Raw genomic sequence first — 7,640 nt, 5'->3', positions numbered from 1 at the left:
ATAACCAATTTATAACATGTTGAAATTGAATACTGAATATACTGATAAATGGTCAATGCAGAGAGTCTAACTGATCTGTGGGAGCTACTAATAACCGATAATAAAACCACATGAGCTAAATGTGGAGTCCGATGTATACTCCCCATCGAGAGGACGCAATATACGCTACCAAAGGTATAAAGACATGCTGGCATGATCACTAAACTGATTGCGCACAGAGCGAACTTACAACCTACTTGGCTAGTAGTTCTGGGACTAATTGAGTATGTGGAACCCTAGTCCAACTCGGTATTATGCTATTTTCCCAATGAATTCTGTAAATTTACTAATTATGTCTGAGTTTCTGTAAATACTGGATAGCTCAAAACTGAACATGCAAACTGAGAATGCAACAATTAATCAGGTATTATTTATTTATAACTAAGGCATGTGTATCTGAAGTATTTGAAATATCTGACCTAGCATGTGTAATTCAAGCACTAAAGAAATACAAAGCTAGGGTTCTAAAATTCAAGCGATAATCTGAGTAATAACATGGTAATCTTATTTGGAACATGTATTTAATAGGTTCATGAAGTTCTATCAAACGACTAGAAACCTTAGGTTTAATCATGATAATAGAATTAAGAATATAACTGAAAACTAGGGACCCAATGGGTGAAAGGAACCCACTAGTGAAATCTCACATACCTGGTGATGAAATCCACGGAAAAATACTTAGGTTTCGGGGCTGGAACTGCTGGAACTTGTGGTGTTCTTGAACTAGGGTTCTTGAGTTTTTTATCCTCTCTTGCTTCTAATTTTCTAAGTTTTGATTTAATGATTTGACTTAGATATATGTTTAGTTATGTTTTTAGGCTTAAACTGACTAAAATATGATGATTAGGGTCAAAACGACGTAACTTAGGGTTTAAACAAAGTGGGAAAGGTCCAAAAGACCCATGGGAAAGTTGTTATCGGACCAAAACGACTGCCAGGACCGACGGTCCGTCGTTTGACCGACGCCCCGTCGTTGGATCCGTCGAATAGGCCTGTTCGACATGCTTTTACTAAAATGGGCAAACTTATTACTTATAGGTCTGATTTTAGCAACGTTGGTGGCTATGGAAAGCTAATTCAATTATCTATTTGTAGGTAGGTCATGGCACACCTAATTCATTTTGTGATAAGAGTTATGACCATTTGAAGTTGACCAACTGCATTTCCCCTTAACTGTCAGCAAATTTTCCACCTACGGACCGTGCTGGTCATCCATAACTATTGTCAGAGAGTGGGTGAATGGGGGTCTCGATCGACGGTCACGGATTACGGACCATCATCTGACCTACGGACCGTCGGTCAGTCCGTCGATCAAGAATTAGCCAATTTTTCCCTGCTGAATTTTTTTTTGGGAATTTCTGATCCCATCGACGGTTGTGCAAGACGTACTTTCGTCTGACCTACGGACCGTCGATGCCACCGTTGGTTGCACCTGCAGATTTTTCTGAAAAAACTAATTTTTGGTCTATTTTGGCTACGGGGTGTTACAAAAGCTACTGCCAATAAGTGTTTCTAAAAATTTGAGGCGGAAATGTCTATAGAAGTGCATTATCATATATTCAAGTTCTCAATCAAACATATTATAATTCAAGCGTCTAAATAAAAATTATCGATAAACTTAAAAGTTTAACTATGTTCATCTTAATTATTCTGTCTCAATTTTATGATGTTACTTAATAGCTAACTTTTTTTAAAATAATATATTAAAGTTTTAATATTTAAAGCAAATCATATATATTTATTAAATTATATTTTTTTTAAAAGTACTTGAATTAATTTGGAATGTACTAGTTCTATACCTTTAATCATAAATTTTGATTTCAAGCTTGAAAGAGAATCCTATTGAAAGTATCCTCCTAAATAAGCGGCTCAACCTAAATTTAATTGGAGATTCGATTCGCACTAGAATAATTTTGAATGTCATTTTCAGAAATTTATAATTTCGTCGTGTTTATGGCGTTTTTGATATTAGCATTGATTTGTTAATTGAGTGGGGTATAATTAGTAAATAGTGGGCAGTGGGTTGATTTATAAATGATATTGATAAATTAAATTATAATTAATAGTTGAGCACCACGTATTTAATATATATATATATATATGAAAAGGGTATTTTAGTGTCAATAAGTGGATGAGAAAGATATTTTAGAGCCAATAGGTGGACGAAGGATATTTTTGTACCATTTCCAATATTTAAAGAATATTTTAGGCCCTTTTATGAAATTTTTATGGGTAGTTAATTTATTAGTTGGAGTTGTAAAATTTAAAGTGGATATATATTTATAGATGTATATACGAGTAAATGGCAATGTGGTTGTGTCATCGTCGTTTTACTCTTTCTTTCTACTATATATATATATATACACACATATATATATATATTATATATATATATATATATTAATTAGAAAAGTGAGATGCTTAATGGTGTATCAATCTGTCAGTTGATTGTTAATAAAATTCAAGTTGAGGGCATTTTAGTCACTATATTTTATATGATATAGATATCTACTTACGTGTCTAACATCTGCTCCCAATATTTTTATGTGGATGCCGCCACCACATAATTGTAAATCTAAAGTCGTCTTCTCAAATCTAATGGTTTTGGCGAAAAGGAAGATCTCGTTAAAGCAAGAAGTTTGAAAACATTCCAATTTGCAGACAACATAAAAAATGGTTTTGGTTTCTCGCCCTTTTCTTCTCTGCGCTTTGTGATAATTAATCTTTAATTCATGAATTGTCGTGAGTTTCCACTTCTCCCTGTTGTTTCATTCGATGACTTTGTGATTTGAATCACTATTAAAGTCTGCAAACATGAATCTGTTTTAAGCTTTTATTACTATATATATGTAACTGTTAAAATGTTTAGCGATTTAGTTGAGAGTTTGACTTGGTGTCGCCTCTTACAAATTTGGACAGTCACATATGAAAAAAAAAGAAGCTACAATTTCAAAATATCTTGCTACTAAAACAGCCCCTGGTCATGTGTCTTTGAATCGATTTCATCTTCAACATGTACATCTATTTACCTTTTCTGCTATAATTTCTTCTGAAATGAAATTTGTGTAGGAAATATGGAAGGAAAAATAATATTTTAGAAAATGCTCAAGTTTATTATAGGCTACCGAATACCACTTGAGATGATTACAATCATCAACTACGTCACTATTTATACGACTCAAAATAAAAAATAAAAAGCCTTGCACAAATAACTAAATACATGTATCACAATTTACTAGATACGTGTACTACGAAATTCTAAAGAGACTTCTTGAAAAACTAAGATACAATTTCGGAAGAATAAACATTGATGCATTAATTCCAACACTCTCCCTTAATGCATTTGCTTGATAACTTCAATGCGTTCTCGAAGATAGCAAAATTTTTCTCTAGGAAGTGCTTTGATGAAGATGTCAGCAAGTTGTTCTCTTGTCTGACAATAATGCAACTGAATTTCGCCTTTCTCTTGTGCTTCTCGGATAAAATGATACTCGATGGAAATATTCTTTGATCTTTCATGGATGACTGGATTCTTGGCAATTGCAATTGCTGATTTGTTATCACAATACAGAACAATCTTTTTTTTTTTGTTTTTCACCAATATTTTCAAATATTCTCCTAAGACAAATAGCTTGAGAAGTAGCCTTGGATGCTGAAACATATTTTGCTTCGGCAGTGGATTGAGCAACAACACTTTGCTTTTTTGATAATCAAGAACAAATGCTTGATCCAAATAAGAAAGCATAACCAAAAGTACTCTTCTTGTCATCTATACTTCCAGCCCAATCACTATCAGAATAACCAATTAAGTTCAAATCTCCTCCAAATTTGTACATTATCCCATAATCCATTGTTCCTTGCAAGTAGCGTAGAACACGCTTTGCAACTCCAAAATGCACTTGACTTGGTTCTTGCATGAATCTGGATGATAAACTAGCAGCAAACATAATATCTGGCCTTGTTGAAGTAAGATATAGCAAACTTCCAGTCAAACTCCTAAAAAGTGAGCTATTAACTTTCTTTTCTCCATCATCTTTTCTAAACTTCTCATTTGCTGCTAATGGTATGACCACAGACCTGCAATCCATCATTTTGAATTTTTGAAAAATTAGTATACTTCTTTTGAGAAATGAAAATCTTTCACTTGAGAAACTTCGATGCCCAAGAAATAATTTAGCAACCCAAAATCACTCATCTCATAAGCTTGCATCATATCTTGTTTGAAATTTTGCATCATATTTACATCATTTCCTGTAAAGAGCAAATCATCCACATTGAGACAAACAATAAGGATGCTGCCATGTTCTTTCTTCACATACAAAGTGGCTTCACTTTTACTTCTCTAAAAATTATTTTTCAGAAAGTATGTATCAATTTCATTCTACCAGGCTCTTGAAGCTTGCTTCAGACCGTAAGGATCTTTTTTTAGCCAATACATCTTTCCTTCTCCCCCTTGAACGAAAAATCCTTGAGGTTGCTCAACATAAATCTCTTCATCAAGTTTTCCATTCAGAAATGTTGATTTAACATAAAGTTGAAATATCTTTCATTTCTTTTGTGCAGCAACAACAGTTACAGTTCTAATTGTCTCAAGACGAGCAATTGGAGAGAAAGTTTCATAAAAATCAATACCTGGTTTTTGTGTGAAGCCTCTAGCAACCAACCTTGCTTTGTGCTTTTGAATATCTCCTTCCTGATTGAGTTTGATTTTCTAAATCCATTTTAAACTTGCAACTTCTTTTTTTTCTTGGAATAGCCACAAGCTCCCAAGTATTATTTTTTTCAATCATTCGAATTTCTTCTTTCATGGCTTTCTTCTAAACATCATGCTTTATTGCTTCTTCATAATTTTCTGGCTCAACACCGGCGAAATTACATCTTTGATAAATGTCACTTAACATTCTTGTTCCTCTTGGAGGCGGTTCTTCATTATCTGAATCTGGGATTTCTCCCCCTTGAGAGATATCTTCGTCTTTTTCACCCTCTTCTTGATTTGAAGATATGATAGCAGTATTCTCTATCTTTTTATCCTCCCAATTCCATGTTGTTTTTTCATAAAAAATGACATCTCTGCTAACAACAAGTTTGTTAGTTTTGACATCGAGAAGCCTATATCCTTTTGTCACATCACTATAACCAAGAAAGACACATTTTTGACTTTTTTCATCCAATTTTGTTCTTTTTTCAGCAGGTACATGAGCATAACAAATACACCCAAAAATTTTAAAATGACTTACAGAAGGTTTAATTCCACTCCAAGCTTCAACTGGTGTCTTGTCCTTTAGTGCCTTTGTTGGACACCTGTTAAGGATGTGAACTGTTGTATGCACTGCTTCTGCCCAAAAATATTTTGGCAGCCCTTTCTCATTCATCATAGTTCTGGCCATTTCAACAATTGTTCTATTTCTTCTTTCAGATACACCATTTTGTTGAGGAGTATACCCTGCTGTAAGTTGCTTCTGAATGCCTTCATTTTTGCAATATTCTTCAAATTCTCGACTTGTGTACTCACCTCCTCGATCACTGCGAATGGTTTTGATGCTGCAACCTTTTTGCTTCTCAACAAGGGCTTTAAATTTCTTGAATGTAGCAAATGCTTCTGACTTTTCTTTCAAGAAATAAACCCAAGTCATTCTTGAGAAATCATCAATAAAGATTAGAAAATACCTTTGACTTCCAAGAGATGGAGTCTTCATTGGTCCACAAATGTCGGTATGAATTAGCTCCAAAAGTACACTTGCTCTCCAAGACACCCCTTCTGAAAAAGACTTCCTGTGTTGCTTTCCCACTATACAACTTTCACATGTATCCACCTCAGTATGTATCTTAGAAAGGCCTTGCACCATATCCTTTTGCTTGAGAAGCTTTAAACCATAAAAATTCAAGTGACAAAATCTTTTGTGTCAAAGCTATAAATCATCTACAATTTCATTTTTTAATGCATTGTAATGAAATTGCAAAGGGAAGTTTCTTTTTATCATCTTTACTTCAACAATGACTTGATTTGGCTCAATTTTATCATAAATCTTGCAATAATTATCTTTAAACACAAGAGAATAACCATTTTCCATGAGTTGACCAACACTAAGCAAATTTTCTTCCAAGTCAGGAACATAAAGAACATCATGAATTTACTTACCGCATCCTTTCATGTTGATCGAAATAGTACCATTACCTTTCGCATCAACTAAGGCTCCATTCCCCATCTTCACTTTAGTAGTGATGCTATTATTAATTGAGAGGAAAGCCTTTTCATCACCAGTCATGTGATTACTACAACCACTATCAACATACCATTCATTGCTTTTTGTTGAAGCATCAGATTTAGAAGAAAAGAAAAGGTTTTCTTCCCTTTCTTCCTCATGTTTTTCACAAAAAATTGCTTGCTCCTGTTTCTTGTGCCAACAATCCTTTTCAACGTGGCCAAACATTTTACAAAAGTTACACTGGGGCTTGCCTTTGTGCCAACATTTTTCTGCATTGTGATTAGTCTTTTTTCAAACATTACAAAAAAAAACTAGAGTTTTTCTCACCTTTTTCTTCAACCTTCTTGGAAGATTCATCATGATCCTGCTTCTTTTTTGGCTTGTGATTTTTCTTCTGATGATTTTTTGAGAAATTTTGAGAATTCTCATTTGTTTTAGACTGGAAAGCCGTCTCTTTGGGTTGATCTTCACAAAAAAAATTTCGCTTCTCGTGTGCACGAAATGATCCAACTAGCTCTTTGATGGAAATCTTAGAAAGATCTTTCATATCCTCAGTGATAGCAACGATGTACTCATTCTTTTCTGTGACACTAATTAGAATCTTTTCCATAACTTGTTGGTCAGAAATCGTATCACTATGATTTCTCATTTCATTAACAATATTCATGACTCTTGTGCAATATTCATCATTTTTTTCAGATTCTATCATCTTTAAATTTGAAACTCTTTTCTAAGAATTTGAAGACTTACAGTGCGTACCTTTTCGTCACCATACACCCCAGTTTCCAGAAAATCCCAAGCTTCCTTTGCAGTCTCACAAGTAGCAATTTTGCAAAATATGCTCTTGAAACTCCCATTTGGATTTTGCTCAAGGCTTTTGCATCTTGACGATACTTAGCCTCAAGATTTTTCATCTCTGCTGCTGTAAGATCACCATCGTTGTCTGGCTCTTCAAAGCCATTTGCAACAATAGTCCACAAATCTTCAGCTTTCAAATGTGTGATCATTCTTATCTTCCAGTATTCAAAATCAGTTCCATAAAAAAATGGAGTAAGAACAACTGAAGAATCAGCACCTTCATTTGTTTTGGATGCCATATTTTTTTCTTCACCTAACCCCAGATTAAGAACGAAAACCTGCTCTGATATCAATTTGTAGGAAATATGGAAGGAAAAATAATATCTTTAGAAAATGCTCAAATTTATTATAGGCTACTTAAGACCACTTGAGATGATTACAATCATCAACTACATTACTATTTATACTACTCAAAATAAAAAATAAAAAATCTTACATAAATAACTAAACACATGTATCACATTTACTAGATACATGTACTATGAAATTCTAAAGAGACTTCTTGAAAAACTAAGAGACAATTTCGAAAGACTAAAC

The 7,640-nt window shown here is 33.7% G+C and overlaps 1 protein-coding gene across 1 annotated transcript in view; it reads left to right on the top strand.

The window, feature by feature from the left end:
* The first annotated feature begins 2,554 nt into the window (after window positions 1-2,554).
* Window positions 2,555-7,640, top strand: part of LOC107019494 — a 14,869-nt gene continuing 9,783 nt past the window's right edge. The window contains exon 1 of the mRNA XM_027917304.1: window positions 2,555-2,715. The gene's annotated coding sequence lies outside the window, so the exon portion shown is untranslated. The remainder of the gene's footprint in view (window positions 2,716-7,640) is intronic.

The sequence above is a fragment of the Solanum pennellii genome, chromosome 5 (genome assembly GCF_001406875.1).
Source record: "Solanum pennellii chromosome 5, SPENNV200".
Lineage (NCBI taxonomy): Eukaryota > Viridiplantae > Streptophyta > Magnoliopsida > Solanales > Solanaceae > Solanum > Solanum pennellii.
The sequence above is the reverse complement of the archived record's forward strand: the minus strand, read 5'-3'. Positions and strand labels throughout refer to the sequence as shown.